Below are 18739 nucleotides of genomic sequence, written 5' to 3' on the forward strand. Positions count from 1 at the left end.
CACCAGGACAGGGGTAGCTGAAGACAATTTTGAACTTTCTTTATGTTTCCCCTTTAGGAGGAATATAGGTTTCCATTTCTTTTAGAACTGCCTTGTCTGCATTTGCCATGTCTTCAAAGTTACTTTCTCTTCAGCAGACATGGTCTTCTACCTCTTGAGCTCTTTTTGTAAAACTCTGAGAAGGTAACTGAAGCATCTAGTTGCTTCTTGTGCTCCTCCTGGAAAGCTTGCACAAAGAGTGCCTATGATGACATTTCGCTTCTTGGTCTCTTAGGATCTTCTTTGCCTGTGTATAGTTATTTTTGTCAGTGTGACACAGTCACCCAGTCACCCAATAGAACAACATCATTTTTCTATTACATCAAGTAATAGAAGACTGATATAAGATGTTGCTATATTATTATTTTTTTTAAGTTAGAGAAATAAGACATGGAATTTTTTTTTTTTTTTTTTAAGTAAGTTCTACGCTGGGCTTGAACTCATGACCCCAAGTCACATGTTCTACCAAATGAGCCAGCTAGGCACTACAAGACACAGAATTTTAGTTAACGATATTTTCCTAAGCATATATCCTGTATCTAGATGCATAAATAATACACAGTTCAGATAGTTTAATTTAAAAAGTTTATATATAAAAACTAACGATGTACTGTATGGTGACTAACATAACATAATAAAATCAGAGTAAAAAAATTAAAAGTTTAAATATATAAATAATTATTTTGTATAATTAAAATGGTCAGAACCAGGTTATGATTTTAACTAATCGTTTATATATAACTATTTCCTCAACAAGTGCCCTCCAAGTGTGACCAGACAGTAAGGTAACAAACAATTCATCCTTTTTTTTTTTTTTTTTTTTTTTTAATTTTTTTTTTAAAGATTTTATTTATTTGACAGAGAGAGAGACAGTGAGAGCAGGAACACAAGCAGGGGGAGTGGGAGAGGGAGAAGCAGGCTTCCTGCCGAGCAGGGAGCCCGATGTGGGACTCGATCCCAGGACCCTGGGATCATGACCTGAGCTGAAGGCAGACGCTTAACAACTGAGCCACCCAGGCGCCCACAAACAATTCATCCTGGTTTGCTTACGACTTTCCTGGTTGTATAACTGAAAGTCATGCATAACCTGGAGTTTCTTTAGTCCTGAGCAAAATAGAAGGCTTGATCACTCTACCAAACAGTCCTTAGGTTAGCATTTCCCAATTATGTTTTGGGGATAAGGTACTAGTTTTATTTTTATTTATTATTTTTTTAAAAGATTTTATTTATTTATTTGACAGAGAGAGACACAGTGAGTGAGGGAACACAAGCAGGGCGACTGGGAGAGGGACAAGGAGGCTTCCCGACTGAGCAGGGAGCCCAATGCGGGGCTCGATCCCAGGACCCTGGGATCATGACCCAAGCCAAAGGCAGACGCTTAACGACTGAGCCACCCAGGTGCCCCAAGGTACTAGTTTTAAAAGAAAATGTGAAATCCTTAGTTCTCAAATTTTTAAGTTATTTATTTAAGTAATCTCTACACCCAATATGGGGCTCAAACTCACAAGCCCAAGATCAAGAGCCTCACCCTCTACAGACTGAGCCAGCCAGGCACCCCTCAGTTCTTAAATTTTAATTTACTGAAAAACAAAAAACCAGGTTGTAAAGCACCTTATTAACAGTAGATATTTAAACTGGCCTAATCTCTTCAAAAAGTCAATGTAATTATAAAACAAAAAGTAGAAATGCAGAGGAACTGTTCTAGATTGAAAGAAACTAAAGAGGGGTACCTGGATGGCTCAGTTGGTTAAGGCTCTGCCTTTGGCTCAGGTCATGATCCTAGGACCCGGGGATCAAGCCCCGCATCGCATTGGGCTCCCTGCTCTGCGGGAAGCCTGCTTTTCCCTCTCTCACTCCCCCTGCTTGTGTTCCCTCTCTCGCTGTCTCTCTCCGTCAAATAAATAAATAAAAATCTTAAAAATAGGGGCGCCTGCGTGGCTCAGTCGTTAAGCGTCTGCCTTAGGCTCAGGTCATGATCCCAGGGTCCTGGGATCGAGCCCCGCATAGGGCTCCCTGCTCAGCCAGGAGCCTGCTTCTCCCTCTCCCACTCCCCCTGCCTGTGTTCCCTCTCTAGCTGTCTCTCTCTGTGTCAAATAAATAAATAAATAAATCTTTAAAAAAAAAATCTTAAAAATAAATAAATAAAAATAAAAAAGAAATAGACTAAAGAGACATCTAAAACTAAAGCATCTTGGGGCGCCTGGGTGGCTCAGTTGGTTAAGTATCTGCCTTCAGCTCAGGTCATGATCCCAGGGTCCTGGGATTGAGCCCTGTGTTGGGCTCCTTGCTCAGCAGGGAGTCTACTTCTCTCTCTCACTCTCCCTTTGTGCTCGCTCACTCTATCTCAAATAAATAAAATCTTTTTTAAAAAAAAAGAAAAAAATAGGGGCGCCTGGGTGGCTCAGTCGTTAAGCATCTGCCTTCGGCTCAGGTCGTGATCCCAGGGTCCTGGGATCAAGCTCCGCATCAGGCTCCCTGCTCAGTGGGAAGCCTGCTTCTCCCTCTCCCACTCCCCCTGCTTGTGTTCCCTCTCTCTCTCTGTCTCTCTCTGTCAAATGAAGAAATAAAATCTTTAAAAAAGAATGAAATAAAATAAAACTAAAGCATTTTAACCAAAAGCAACTAAACATATCCTAACCAAATCTAATGAGATCTTCATTTGATCCTGGTTAAAATATATATATATATATACATATGTATATTTATATGATATATATAATATATATATCATTTATATGATATATCACTTATATGATACATATATGATCTTTGGAGGACAATTAAGGAAATTTGGATATGGATTAAATATTAGATGGTATTAAGGAATAATTGCTAAATCATAGGGTCAAAATGATAGACCATAAGAGGAGAATGTAATTATTTTAAGATGATGCAGTCTGAAATATTTAGGATAAAGTTTTTGATGTTTGCAACTTATTTTCAAACAGTTTGGCAAGAAAGAAATATTTTTATACGTGTATAGATAAAGCGAAATTACTAAAATAATTAACAATTCAGTCTAAGCACCCTAGTGTTCATTGTACTGTTCTTTCAACTTTTCTGTATTTTAAAACTATTCACAAATGAAGTTGGGGAAAAAAAGAAAAGATCTGACTGTCCGCACCATAATCTAGTGATCAATTTTTCACATGATTGATAGGGAGACATTCAGATGTTATATACCTCTTGATTGTACAGAATGAAATATGCTAGTCATCTAGCCAAACAGTAAAATAGGAGATAAAATGATCACCTAAAGGACACCATAAAGAAGCAACTAGAGTGGCATCTGGCTGGCTCAGTTGGTGGAGTATGCGACTCTTGATCTTGGAGTTATGAGCTCGAGCCCCATGTTGGGGGTAGAGATTGCTTAAAAATAAAATCTTTTTTTAAAGATTTTATTTATTTGAGAGAGAGCATGAGAGGGAGGAGGGTCAGAGGGAGAAGCAGATTCCCCGCTGAGCAGGGAGCCTGGGACTCCAGGATCATGACCTGAGCCGAAAGCAGTCGCTTAACCAACTGAGCCACCCAGGCGCCATTTAAAAATAAAAACAAAAAATGTTTAAGAAGCAACTAGAAAAATTTAGAAGATGGGATGATCTGCAGGATAGATACCCACATCTCAACACATTGTTGTCATGAAAAAAAGGGATTACTTTAGATTTAAAGAGACTTAAAATACATAATCAGAATCAATACTTGTTTCTAGATTGGACCCTGGTGTAGACAGAGAAGCTGCAAGGACCTTTTTGAGAGACCTGGGAAGATTTGAATCCAGGTTGAGTATTAGATGCAATGAAAATGTATTATCTTGGAAGGTAAAGATTGTTTTTTTTATGAGACTGACGCGCTACCTACTGCGCTAACAAGGCACCACCTAAAGATTGTTTTTTTTAAAAAAAGATTTTATTTATTTATTTGATAGAGACACAGTGAGAGAGGGAACACAAGCAGGGGAAGTGAGAGAGGGAGAAGCAGGCTTTCTGCCGAGCAGGGAGCCCAACTCAGGGCTGGATCCCAAGACCCTGGGATCACGACCTGAGCCAAAGGCAGATGCTTAACGACTGAGCCACCCAGGTGCCCTGGAAGGTAAAGATTGTTAACTGGAAAAAACACGTTATAAAGCAATATGCACAGTGTAATCTCACTTTGATGAAAAAAAAGTATATTTATATATGGAAGATATGATGTGGAAGGATAGTCACCTGTTACATAATTGTTATATAGTCTCTGGAAGGTGGGAATATACTCTTTTTTTTTTTTTTTAATTTTTGCTTAGTGAGGCACCTGGGTGTCTCAGTTGGTTAAGCGGCTGCCTTTGGCTCAGGTCATGATCCGAGTCCTGGGATCAAGCCCCACATCGTCAGGCTCACTGCTCAGTGAGCAGTCTGCCTCTCCCTCTCCCTCTGCTGCTCCCCCTGCTTGTGCTCTCTTGCTAGAGCTCTCTCCCTCTCAAATAAATAAATAAAATCTTTATTTTTATTTTTTTTTTAAAGATTTTATTTATTTATTTGACAGAGAGAGAGAGACAACGAGAGAGGGAACACAAGCAGGGGGAGAGGGAGAAGCAGGCTTTCCGAAGAGCAGGGAGCCCTATGCGGGACTCAATCCCAGGACCCCGGGATCATGACCTGAGCTGAAGGCAGACGCCTAATGACTGAGCCACCTAGGAGCCCCAAATAAAATCTTTAAAAAAATAATTTTTACTTAGCTGTATTTTAAATTTTCTACAGCGTTCATGTTACTGTGTTGTAATTCTTTCTAAGGTTTAAAAAGATCCACCCAAGCATCCAACTGTGGATTTCAGCTCAGGTCATGATCTGAGGTTCTTGGGATCAAGCCCCGTGTTGGGCTCCCCACTCATTGGGAAGTCTGCTTGAGGATTTCTCTCCCTCTCCCTCTGCCCCTACCCCTGTTCACTCTCTCTCTCTCTGAAATAAATAAATCTAAAATTAAAAAAAAAAAAGTCAGGTGCTTAACCAACTTAGCCACCTAGGCACCCCTAAAAAGATAAACATCTTAATGGATGTCAACTTAAAAGGGTTGGCAACATTTCTTCATTAATAGGCTATCTACCAAAAAAAATAGGCTATCTATCGCCAAGATGTTTTACAAGTTCTTAGCGCTGGCATATATATGAATTTTTGGACGTATTCCTTCTGAGACTGATATGCCTGCTGAATTTCAAAACACCTTTGGCATCGGTGTTGAGAAGACAAACCAAAAGCTTAATAAGTGATAGATTGTTGTATTTTGAGCAATAGCCAAGAGCACATAGGAAAAAGCAAATCGTTTTTACAATGAGATTTCAGTGTGACAGCTTCAGGAGGTCATTTTCACCACAAGAGGCTACTCTTGCCTAAAAAAGAGGCAGCATTGTATAGGGCAGAAAAATTTCACACTTGAAGTCAGCTCCAGTCTCCAAACCTCCATTTGTTTTTTTATTTTTTATTTTTAAGATTTTATTTATTTATTTGACAGAGTCACAGCGAGAGAGGGAACACAAGCAGGGGGAGTGGGAGAGGGAGAAGCAGGCTTCCTGCGGAGCAGGGAGCCCGAAGCAGGGCTCGATCCCAGGACCCTGGGATCATGACCTGAGCTGAAGGCAGACGCTTAACGACTGAGCCACCCAGGCACCCCTGCCATTTGTTTTTTTAAAAATGGACTGGGGAGGGGGTGGCGCCTGGGTGGCTTGTTGGTTAGCGTTAGGGTCCGACTCTTGATTTTGGCCCAGGTCATGATCTCATGGGTGGTGAGACAGAGCCCCACATCGGGGTCCCTGCTTAGAGTGGGATTTGCTTCTCTCCTCCCTCTCCTTCTGCCCCTCCCTCCACTCATGCTCGTGCACGCACACCCACGCACACCCACGCACACGCACGCGCTCTCTCAAATCTTTTTAAAAAGGGGGGGAAGAGAAAACAGAGTAATTTGAGATTATTTTGGAGATGGAATAGACAAAAATACATGCAAATGGGAAGATTTATAGTTAGCTATAGGAGTCTTTAATTTCAGACACATTTGAGGTAATTATTTCATGAGCCACAACTGCAAAGTGTCGCAACGGGAAGACTGCCTTCTTGTTTACTTCCTAGGTAACGGGAGAGGGGAGAAGACCACCTTCTGATGTAACCTCTTAGGTAATACCAAAGTACTACTATGCACACATTTGTCTTCGTTAAGTGCTGGTGATTTCATGCATTTCTCTCACACTGAATGATAGTGCGGTATCCTTATTAAACAAGATACAGCACTTCATTTATTTCCTTTCTCCAGGACTCAAAGAGACCGAAGAAGAAAGCAAGCAAGCACCCAGCTCTGTTAAGACTTGGAACTAAAGAGTTCAGACGTTTCTTTACTTCTGTACAAGTTTAGATCTGGGATGGCATCTAGAAGCTCCCCGTGCCTGTTACCCAGGAAACATGGTAGGTAATGTCTCACCTGGGCACACCTACCTCAGCCTCTGGGGGATTCTGAAGAGTAGACTATTGCTTGGAGAAGAGAGTCCAGGGCAGAAGGGTGCCACAGATTAGCTTGATTTGAAAGTGTCACAGATACTTTGGACAAGTACTTAAGTAGCTCAGAAATACTGCCACTTCTTTTATGCAGTTAACTGTTTATAAGAACTATTTACATTAAGCTTTGACTTTTGATTCAGAGATGGCTCAATTCTTTGCTCTTTCTCTGACTGCAGATGCTTTTCCTGGATTATTTTTGTTAGTCCCCTCACTAACAACAGTCCCTATCTTAACTTTATGCCTTTCATTTTAGACACCTAATTGCTTTCCAAAAGGTAATTAAATCTCAGAAACTGGGGCACCTGGCTGGTTCGGTCAGTTAAGTGGTTGCCTTGGGCTCAGGTCATGATCTCGGGGTCCTGGGATTGAGCCCCGCATTGGGCTCCCTGCTCAGTGGGGAGCCTGCTTCTCCCTCTCCCTCTGCCCCTCCCCCTCCCACTCCTGCTCTCTGTCTCAAATAAATAAAATTTAAAAAAAAATCTCAAACTCTTGGACTTGAGAGCCTTTAACAGAGTTTACTTCTAAAGGTAGAATCCAGTGATTTCTGGCAATTTCAGATAGAAAGTGCAAGTGAGATAGCTTTCTCCCACCTCACCAAAGGACATGACTAAAGGAAAAATCTCTGTGGAGCATTCATGCATAGCTTTCCTATTAAATTAGACCCTTGAGTCCATTGGACTAAGATGACTAAATAAAATGATATTGTCTGTTCCTTTCCTGCTTCCAAGGTGACCCAAAAAGTTCTCTCCCATCCAAATCAAGGGTTGATGACACTGCTTTGATTGATGCCTTTTGTTCCCAAACCAAATTGTTTTTTATAGCCCACCCCCTACCAGCACTTTCCAAAGTGCCACTGCCATCCCCTCCAGAGGGAGCCCCTTCCTTGGGCTTCCTGGCCAACAGCTGCTCAGTGGTGGCCAGGAGCAGGGAATGGGAGGAGAAAGCAGCTTGCAGACAAATGGGCAGCTAATCTGACCAAGAGCCCCATCACTAGAACCATAAAAAACTTCCTCCCCCCCCCCCCACTTGCCTCATCTACATTTCTTAGCTGAGGTGGGTGGAAGGCTCCTTGGAAGAATTATGGCTTCAATATGGTCTATCAGATCAGCCTCAAAATTTTTTTTTTACCTTTTTTGTTTCTTAAACTGGTTCTGCTTATTCAGCCCAATATTGTCAGATCACTACAGACCTTATAGATATTAAAAGGGCAGGGGCACCTGGGTGGCTCAGTTGGTTAAGTGTCTGATTTAGGCTCAGGTCATGATCCCAGGGTCCTGGGATCAAGTCCCATGCCAGGCTCCCTGCTCAACAGGGAGTCTGCTTCTCTCTCTTTCTGCTCCTCCCCATGCTTGTGCTCTCTCTCTCTTGCTCTCTCTCTTTCTCTCTCTCTCTCAAATAAATAAAATCTTTAAAAAAAATAAAAGGGCACTGGGGGAATATTATGAATAATTTTATGCCAATAAATTCGACAAACTAGATGAAATAGACAAGGCCCTTGAAAGACAGATTACCAAAAATGTGTCAACCTGAACTACAATTACTAGATCCTTCTTTAAACTTTCTATTATTACTCTCTCCGTGTTCAGCTTTTTATTATGAAGCAGCTATGTGGAGCTTACTTAATTAGCATTCTCAACTGTTCTATGAGGATCTGGTTACTTTTCAGTACAAGTTTTATAATTGTGGGATAGACAGGGTTAAGCTATTTTACAAGAATAAATATCTCAGGGGTTAATAACTTATATCAGGATTATAAAATCCTCATCCTTCTAGGTGGCCTTTATGTTGCGGCCTGAATGACAGCTTCTCTGGACTTTCTTTATCTAGTGTTTCTGGTCCTTGCCAATGTGAGAACATTTCAAGGAGTCTTTAACGTATATATGTGGTTAGAGCCTCTTGCACCATAAAATGCTTAGACAAGGACCAATATAAAACAGTCAGTCTACAATGAAGCTGAAGCTTTGGAAACAAGCACATCCTTTTCAGTGGTGCTTGCTTTTATAATGGGTCATTTAGCAAATGGACTGTGAAGAATTAGTCATGCCCAACTTCCAACCATCCGATGACTGGCTATAGACACCAGTTGAAAATTTTTAGGCTTTAAAGTTTCAGTCTTTCCATTCAAAGTTCAATTAAAATAAAATCCTATATCTAACAGGACCCCCAAGTTCTAGTGTAGTTTAACTTGTTTACATCTTTCAGAGATGCAAGTTCAACACACAAATGGCAAACCATTATGAATGTCCTTCATGCCTCTCAGGGATGCAAAAAAATGTAATATTTGAAACCACTGTTAGCTTTGTGCTGAGAATACAATATACTCTAATTAAGTAAAAATAACATATTATCGAGGCGCCTGGGTGGCTCAGTCGTTAAGCGTCTGCCTTCGGCTCAGGTCATGATCCCAGCGTCCTGGGATCGAGCCCCACATCGGGCTCCCTGCTCAGCAGGAAGCCTGCTTCTCCCTCTTCCACACCCCCTTGCTTGTGTTCCCTCTCTCACTGCGTCTCTCTCTGTCAAATAAACAAATAAAATCTTTAAAAAAAAAAAAAAAAAAAAATAACATATTATCATTGGTAAAATCACATTGTTACATCCCCTTATCTATTGCTAAAATGGTAGGTCCCAACCTGAATCCACTGGTGTATGTAGAAAGCCAGACCTTTTGTGTAGCTTCCCATAGGTCCGCGCTCCCTATCTGCCCTCTCCTCTCCACTCTTCAGGAGTTACCTGACTCTGAGGGCTTGGTCCTGGGCTCTCTGAAGCCATCTGGCTGGCCTTTTCACTGGGCTCTGTGCCCTTGCATCTTCTTAGACTTCTCTTCCTCTCACAGCTCCATTATTTTCAAAGTCTGTTTATCTTTTTTCTTGCCATCATCTTCATCATTTCCCTCTATTTTTGTCAGTGAGCTTGGTATTCCTGACCTCAACATAAGCTGCTATAAAGATTTGGGTATGTCAATTATATCTCAATAAAACTCAGAGTTTGAAATTTTGAAGCACGTCACAGACTGAAGGAGTTAAAAACAGTTTGCCCGCATGCTTTCTTACTGTTCTAGCTGGCTTGGGGACTCAGGTTGAATAGACACTGCCCATACTGAAAATGGGTTTCCTTTTTTTTTTTGAAGATTTTATTTATTTATTTGACAGAGACACAGAGAGAGAGGGAACACAAGCAGGGGGAGTGGGAGAGGGAGAAGCAGGCCTCCTGCTGAGCAGGGAGCCAGATGCGGGGCTCAATCATCATGACCAGAGCTGAAGGCAGACACGCCCAATGACTAAGCCACCCAGGCGCCCTGAAAATGGGTTTCCTACTTCCGTTGGGGAACTAGGTTTGAAATTCATTCTCTCGATTTTGTGACAATCAACAAATATTTATTGAGTGTCTCGTGTATACCTAATATGGTAAAAAAATATTTATTTTTTAAGTCTGGTATTCAGGGCTCCCACAGTCTGACCAGTGCTTATCTTTCCCACCTTATTCCAGAACCTGCCTTTATGGATGTTGCTCTATTTAGAATGGTCTATTGGCTCACCTAGTTCATTCCTAATTCTCTACATTTGCTGAAGCCAATCTCTTCCTTTACTCCTGCTCCCCCTCCTCACAAATACTGGATGACTCTCCTACTCTTTTATGGTTACACAATTCCTAGCCTAGGAGGCAGTTTCCTATAATTTTGCTCTACAACGTGCTTATTTCTTGTGCCTGTGAAATACTCATGCTTAGTTTCTGACTTTTCTGGCACTTAATAATATACTCCTTTGACATCATGTAGTAGATAATATGGTGAAATGGTTTAGCATTTGGCTTTTGGAAACAGTGAAGCAGTTTTGTATCATAACTCCTTGACTTCCTAGTTCTGCGACCATGGGAGAAGTTGCTTACCCTCTGAGTCTGTTTCCTCATCTGTAAACTGGGAAAATGATAGTACTGACCTGACAGGGTTGTTGTAGGATTAAATGTGATAAGGAAAAGCACCCAACGGTATCTTGGAGGCACAGAGTAAGCACTCGGTCAGTGCTGGCGATCATCACTTACCTCAGGTATTTTTTTTTTAATTAAAAAAAATTTTTTTAAGTAATCTCTACCCCCAAGGTCAAGCTCGAACTCACGACCCCGAGATCAAGGGTCACATGCTCTCCTGACTGAGTCAGCCAGGAGCCCTTATGTTCCCACCATTAGTGAAAGAACTATCTATTGTGACCTATTATGTGCCAAGCACTACGCTAAGGACTTTCATCTGTTATCTTGTTTAATTCTCACAACAATCTTGAGGTTAAATGATTTGATCTAGAGGTCATCTTGGAATTTTTAGAGCTAGGGTTTTGAACTCAATTATGTTTGGCCCTAAAGCCTTTCCATTACTTCCTGGTGCTTTTTCACAGACATGGAAAACCTTGTTTTTTCTCAGAGGTCCAGCTAAGTGTTGTGTGCAGACCAAGTTCATCCATTGGATGGATTTATTGTGAATAAATCAGTGAGTGGAGCTTGGGGCTGTACTAGCGTTTATGCTGGTGCTTTTGGGGGCCTACGATCACAGAGGTTTTTTCCTTTATTACTTAAAAAGTGTCTCCAAATGCCTTTTCATTTTCCGTATTACCAAAGGTATTAATGCCTTTATTTACATTTAACCACTACTCAGCTTTGCTAATGAATATTAAACTACCTAATACAACCCCTTCATTTATCGTTGAAGCAGATGAGGCTCGGAGACATGCCCAAGGTCACAAATCTAGCTAAGGCCTGATGATCCAGGTTCCTGGCTCACATCCAGGGTGCTATTTATTATGCAAGGAGCCCCTTGAGAAGAAGCCCTTGAAAAGATTGTTATCAGAAGCTGTTAACAACTTCCACCTGCAGCCTTTTTGTGGCGGTAATTTAATAGTAACCCCTTTTAAAATATAATATCCAAATAAGCTTCCTTCAGCACAAAATTCAAATTACTGAAATCTAATCATAAGACTGTATGTATCTGAAGAACATCTCACCATTGCTGTTTTACAGGCTATAAGTTTCTAGAAACCAAAACTAGTTCTAATTTATTCTGTATGGCAGTTGGCATGGGATATCATCTGAAGGCAGAACTGTCAGGATAGAGAAACTTAGGGGCTCAGAATAGAATTTTAGAATTTCAAAAAAGTTTTGTGCATATCTAATGCATTTGAATCCAATCCCCTTCTTTTTATAGTAACGATTTTGAAGCTCAGAAAGTGATTTGCATGGCATTAGAGTAAAATCTGTGGCAGAATCAGCAGTGCTCTTCCCATAATATCAAATTGCCTCCCTTGATTACTTGAAAATTAAAATTAAATTGTGTTGATAGTCACAGAGATAGCAGGAATAAGTCCTTTTGGAAAAATAAAAGATAACCAGGGAACTAAAACCGAACATTACCTTAATCTCCCTTGGAACATGAACCCCCATATTATTCAGGCAACTTCACTGCATGTACAGGTTTTCCTGGCTTTTTGATAGTCCTTATGTGTTACTGGCAGAACCGTTTGTTCACCAGAAATATCAAAATTCAGAACGAGGGAAATATGGAATTATCTCAGCTAAATGGGAACTTTGTAAATCTCCAGATTGTGATCTATTCTAAAGTGGCCTCCGTTTTTAACAACTTCTGGGCATGGAGAGGAATCGGGATGGGCTTGGGTTATCCTCTAGGAAAATCAACAATTCTTTTCTAACGTTTTAGCCATAGAGGCAACAAAAATATCTCGCTGTTCAGTATAGCTTTAACAATATTTTTATCTTCACTGTTTTCTTTAGGTTGTGGGTTGTGTTGGTACACCTATTAGAGCCCAGGATTTGGGAGAAATTTTATATTGTTCATTTTCAAGAAAATTTCATTCTTCCTAGTTTGCGGTTCTATAGATTCAGGTCAGGCTTTTTCTGTTGTAACGTACTATACCCTGACTGCGTCTAAAGAAATCAGACCTGAGGGGCGCCTGGGTGGCTCAGTTGTTAAGCGTCTGACTTCGGCTCAGGTCATGGTCCCAGGGTCCTGGGATCGAGCCCCACATCGGGCTCCCTGCTCCGCGGGAAGCCTGCTTCTCCCTCTCCCACTCCCCCTGCTTGTGTTCCCTCTCTCGCTGTGTCTCTCTCTGTCAAATAAATAAAATCTTAAAAAAAAAAAGAAATCAGACCTGAGGAGGAGGATTATATGACACAGTGGGGAACTGCATCCATACGCTCAGCCCACCCCTGTCCTTCAAACTCTGAAGATTATTCAGAGTCAACCCCAGGACACTGGTGAGTGTGGGAAGCTCTTGGAGGGGTGAGGAGTGGGAGGGTGCCAGGGACCTGAAAGATCTTATGAAGTTTCCTGCCAAGCTGGCCTAGGATTAACCCATCATTTCCCAGCCGGAGCTATCCCAGCTGTCTTGCTTTCCTGGGGCCTCTCATGTTAATCTATGGAACTGACCAACTGAGTTTGACCGTGACTGGCTTTGTTTTGCAAAACAAAATTGGTAAGGCAGGCCTCATGCTGACTGACTGAATGGTGTCATCAACTCAATTCAAGAGGTGCCACAAAAGCAAGGAAATGAAACTTCAATTTCCTCCTCATGTTAAATGATAGCTTATCATACCGATTATGACCCTTATGCAGCTCAGGGCAAATTATTTTATTGCTTTTTTTTGTGAACAGCCATAAACCACTCTCATCTTCCACTTTTTCCTCTAACTCCCACCCCCACCCCACACCTGATTAAGGCTCCTCAGAAAGGACTGTTCTCTATTGTCAGTGGTCAGAGAACCAAAGCCTTGTTTTTTTACCCCCACCAACCTGTCAGGATTTTACCTTTATTCTAGGAAGGACAAGATTTGCTTTAAAACAGAAACAAACAACCAAGCAGAGGTGGGGAAAAAGCCATTCTGGCTTCAGAGTTCCCTTGTAATGTTCAGCTCCTCTCACTACTTGGATGAGCTTTGCTCCTGTTCTGGACCAGGCAGATATGGTTTGCTGTCTTCCCTGTATTCACACTGCCCCCGGACACACCTCCTCTAGAATGCTTTCCATAACACATTTTTATGGGCACAAATGTGCTTTCCTTCTCGATTGGGAAGGACTATGTCCCTTCATTTTTATGTCCTTGACCCACGGAAGGCATTCATTGAATGAAGAGATGGAAAGAGGCCACCCACAAAGTTCAGCTCATCTATTTCCCTACCTGCCAGCAAGTCTGTACCTATCTATTCCCAGATTCCAAGAGGTTCAGTTGCTCAGCTTCCTTGTGGACATCAGTGGGAGAGACGTGGTGTTTCTTTAGACTTAAACCTGTACCCTCTTCCCTTCACCTCCTCTTCTTAGGAAGTCTCTTTTACTCCCATGGCTTCAAAAGCTATCTCTATATTTATGTCTCCAAATTTGCATCTCCATCTTAAATTTCTTTTCTTTTAATTTTTTAAAAGATTTTATTTATTTATTTGACAGAGAGAGAGACAGCCAGAGAGGGAACACAAGCAGGGGGAGTGGGAGAGGGAGAAGCAGGCTTCCTGCCAAGCAGGGAGCCCGGTCGTGGGGCTCAATCCCAGGACCTGGGATCATGACCTGAGCCAAAGGCAGACGCTTAATGACTGAGCCACCCAGGCGCCCCTCCGTCTTAAATTTCTTCCCTAATTTATTTAGTCAGCTTTCCCAGATTTAATAGTCAATTGCCTGCTTGATGTCTCCACTTGAATGTCTCAGAAAAATTTCAAATTGACATGCTTAAAATGGAACTCTTTGCAATTTATTTTTATTTTTATTTCTTTACATAAGCTCTATGCCCATAGTGGGGCTTAAACTCACAACTCCGAGATCAAGAGTCCCATGCTGTATTGACTGAATTAAAATGGAACTCTTGGGGTGCCTGGCTGGCTCAGTTGGTACAGCATGCGACTCTTGATCTTGGGGTTGTGAGTTCAAGCCCCACATTGGGTGTGGAGCCTACTTTTTTTTTTTTTAAAGATTGATTGATTGATTGATTGATTGATTTGACAGAGAGAGAGAGAAAGAGAATACAGGCAGGGGGAGCAGCAGAGGGAGAGGGAGAAGCAGACTCCCCGCTGAACAGGGAGCCCACTGCCGGGCTCTATCCCAGAACCCTGGGATCATGACCTGAGCCAAAAGCAGACGCTTAACTGACTGAGCCACCCAGGTGTCCCGTGGAGCCAACTTTAAATAAATAAAATAAAATAAAATTAAATTAAGTTAAAAGAACTCTTGATTCCCATCTTCCCATCAGCCCTAACCTGGCTCTCTCTTGTTTTGCCTATGTGTGAAAGTGGCATCATCTGCCACTCACTAACTAAAACTGGAAAACCAGAGTTATCCTAGATCCTGCCTCTTCTCCCACACACCACATTCAGTCCATCAACAAATTTTATTGGTCCTACTTCATTTATACATACTTCTCATCTTCCCTGTTCTCTCTCTATTCACTCTGTCACTACCTTCATCCAAGCCACCATCAGCTCTTGCCTGGCCTAATATAATTGCCCTTTTTGTCTCCAGGCTTCCATGCTTGCCTCTCTCCAGTCCATTTTCCATTTGGCAGCCTGTATGAGTTTTCTTACGAAGTAATTAGGATCCTATCACCACTTCACTTAAAATCTTTTAGTGGCTTCCCATTCCTCTGGAGCAAAATTCAGACTTTTTACTGGGACCCCCTAGATCTTAGATGATCTGACCTCTTCCTACTTCTCTAATTTAACCTCATGCCACCACATGCAAACCATGCTCCTGTATCATCAAACTTTGATCAGCTCCTGGAATTTTTCAAGCTCTTTTCTGCTTTGGGCTTGATTGCTTATGATGCTTCTTTCTGTATTATGCTTTCCTGAAGCTCTTATAATTAGATTCTGTACATCCTTTGGGTATCAGCTTATATTTCAACTTCACAGAGAGCCTTCTCTGACCAATTTTTCTTTTCTTTTTTCTTTTTAAGATTTTATTTATTTATTTGAGAGACAGGGAGAGAGAATCTGAAGCAGGCTTGGGGCTGAGGGCAAAGCCCACCATGGGGTTCAATCCCGCAAGATCATGACCTGAGTGAGATCACTTGCTTAACCGACTGAGCCACCCAGGTGCCTTTTTCTAAAGATGTTGCTGCCTTATTATGACAACTGTACATATTTCTATCATGACAGTTATCTCAATGTGTAATAATATTTTTTTTATTTGCTCATTGTTTGTGCCCTCCACTAGTATGTCAGTTCCATGGGGGCAGAGAACTGTCAATGTCATGAACTTCTGTATCCCCTGCATTTGTGCTATGCCTATAACAGAGTAGGTGTTCAGTGAATATTTATTAAGTGAATGAATGAAATAGGTTATAAATAGGAGCGACATATAACTATCCTCAAGCCAGGGTACTTTTTAATGTGAAAGGAGACACACTTACAATTATACTTGGGACAACAGACATAAACCATAAAATGATAGAAAGAGCACTGGGTTTCTAGAGATATCAGAAATCCAAGGTGACTCTGACTTTGTGCCCTACAACAATTTTTTAAAGTTTATTTATTTATTTATTTTTAAATAATCTCTACACCCAACGTGGAGCTCAAACCCATGACCCTGAGATCAAGAGTCATGTGCTTGGGCGCCTGGGTGGCTCAGTCGTTAAGCGTCTGCCTTCAGCTCAGGTTATGATCCCAGGGTCCTGGGATCGAGCCCCACGTCGGGCTCCCTGCTCAGCGGGGGAGTCTGCTTCTCCCTCTCCCACTCCCCCTGCTTGTGTTCCCTCTCTCTCTCCTGCTGTGTCTCTCTCTGTGAAATAGATAAATAAAATCTTAAAAAAAAAAAAAAAAAGAGTCATGTGCTCTTCTGACTGAGCCAGCCAGGCGCCCCTGTGCCCTACATGTTTATTCAGGTGAAGCGAAGTTAAGGGGACTACTAGAGAAAGGGACATGCAATGAAAAGTAGTGTAGAAGGGGAACAGGATGACCTTTCCCTTACACTTGGGTGTAAGTGGCAATGGTATGTTTGGGAAACTTCATATGTTCTTCTTCCTTCTTTTTTTTTTTTTAAGATTTATTTATTTATTTATTTGACCGAGAGATAGAGAGCACAATAGGCAGAGTGGCAGGCAGAGAGAGAGGGAGAAGCAGGCTCTCTGCTGAGCAGGGAGCCCGATGTGGGGCTTGATCCCAGCACCCTGGGATCATGACCTGAGCTGAAGGCAACCGCCTAACTGACTGAGTCACCCAGACGCCCCTCCTCCTTTTTTTTTTTTTTTTAAGGTTTTATTTATTTATTTGAGAGAGAGACTGAGTGAGAGAGAGAGAGAGCATGAGTCGGGGGTCAGGGAGAGGGAGAAGCAGATTCCCCACGAAGCAGGGAAGGGAGCCCAATGCAGGACTCGATTGCAGGACCCTGGGATCATGACCCGAGCCAAAGGCAGACCCTTAACCAGCTGAGCCACCCAAGTGCCCCTCCTTCTTTCTTTTTATCTGAAGAATTTGGGTGAGGGGGCAGCGCCTGGGTGGCTCAGTTGGTTAAGCAACTAACTTTGTATGTAATTTTTAAAAATTTCATGTAGCACATCTAAGCCCTCCCCAATCAGTTACCTATCTGAGTTATTACCCAGCTGGTTGCTCCTGAGAATAGTATGGATCTTTTCCAGAGCAAAGGACCAAGCGGTTGCTTAAACTTGGAATTAGGAGACCAGAGATCTATCTTCAGCTTGACCTTTACCTATAGCCAAATAACCTTGGGCAAATAGCTTTCCTCATCTGTGAGCTGAGAGGATTGTAGGAGATGGCAAAGGTCTTCTCCATCTCTGAGATTTCATGAGCTGTTTAATGTTAGAAGAGCAGTAATCACCCACCACTTGCAGAGTTATGGAGGCATGGAGAGGTAGCCCAGTCCTACCTCCAAGGGGGAGGCTTGTCAGCTCTATTGTTGAAACAGAAAAATACATAATGACTAGATATCATAAGCAGTGATATTTAGATTCCATCAAATAAAAGGCAGGCAATTTCAAGGAGCAGGCAATAAACCTTAAGGACAGAGTGTTTGAGTTAGATAGTCAGTAGTTAGGGCAAAAGTATTTCAGGGAAGAAGATGGTCTCCACTGGGACACAGAAGTTAAATGGGAATACTATATGTGAAGAACTATCATAATTTGGTCTAGCTAGGGCTGAGGAAACAAAGGATGGAATTGGAAAAGTGAGTTAGGAGCAGTTACCTGTGGGAAGGGCAGTGGGCTGGAGGAAGAAGGGAGTAAAGCTGATTATTCACTTTTTGGTCTACTGACTTCTAAATTGTTTGAATTTTTATGAGAATATATTTATAGAAAAAATATTTTAATGTTTACTGCAGGATATTGTGCAGTTTAGGAGACTTGAAATGTCAAGACCAAAGAATTGAGATTTTATTCTCTAGGACATTGCAAGTTTTGTTTTGTTTTTTTTTTTCAAGGATTTAAAAAATTTTAAGTACAATCTGCCCCTCAACGTGGGACTCAAACTCCTGACCCAGACATCAAGAGTCACATGTTCTACCAATTGAGCCAGCCAGGTGCCCTATTTATTTGTTTTTAAATCAAATGATGATGAATTGAATGTGATACATTAGTAAGATAAATATGGTAACAATGTGTTAAGTGGAGAGTCGAGAGGCAAAATATCAATTATTGAGTGCAAAATTTAGTGCAAAATTCAGGTACAAGGTACAACAGTGTTAGTCAAGACTGGAGGCAAAGGTTACGAAGAGGAGGGTACAGATTTGGAGTCCAAACCTAAAGGAAGATGACTAAATATAAAAAGTAGAGCAGAGGGGGGCGCCTGGGTGGCTCAGTCGTTAAGCGTCTGCCTTGGGTTCATGATCCTGGGATGGAGCCCCGCGTCATTGGGCTCCCTGCTCAGCGGGGAGCCTGCTTCTCCTCCTCCCTCTGCCCCTCCACCACCGATCCTGCGTGCGCTCTCTCTTTCTCTCTCACAAATAAATGAACTCTTTAAAAAAAAAAAAAAAAGGAAAGAAAGAAAGACTGTCAAGGGAGGGGCACCTGGGTGGTTCAGTCAGTTAAGCGTCTGCCTTCTGCTCAGGTCATGATCCCGAGGTCCTGGGATAGAGTCCCGCATCAGGCTCCTGGCTCAGTGCAGAGTCTGCTTGTCCCTCTCCCTCTGCACCTCCCCCTGCTCGAGCTCTCTCTCCTCTCTCTCTCTCTCTCTCTCTAACAAATAAATAAAGA

At 41.9% G+C, this 18739-nt stretch overlaps 1 protein-coding gene across 1 annotated transcript in view; it reads left to right on the forward strand.

Moving 5' to 3' along the window:
- The first annotated feature begins 6331 nt into the window (after positions 1-6331).
- Positions 6332-18739, forward strand: part of FAM13B (family with sequence similarity 13 member B) — a 144636-nt gene continuing 132228 nt past the window's right edge. Inside the window, exon 1 of the mRNA XM_036083623.2 lies at positions 6332-6461. The gene's annotated coding sequence lies outside the window, so the exon portion shown is untranslated. The remainder of the gene's footprint in view (positions 6462-18739) is intronic.

The sequence above is a fragment of the Halichoerus grypus genome, chromosome 2 (genome assembly GCF_964656455.1).
Source record: "Halichoerus grypus chromosome 2, mHalGry1.hap1.1, whole genome shotgun sequence".
In the NCBI taxonomy this organism is placed as follows: Eukaryota; Metazoa; Chordata; class Mammalia; order Carnivora; family Phocidae; genus Halichoerus; species Halichoerus grypus.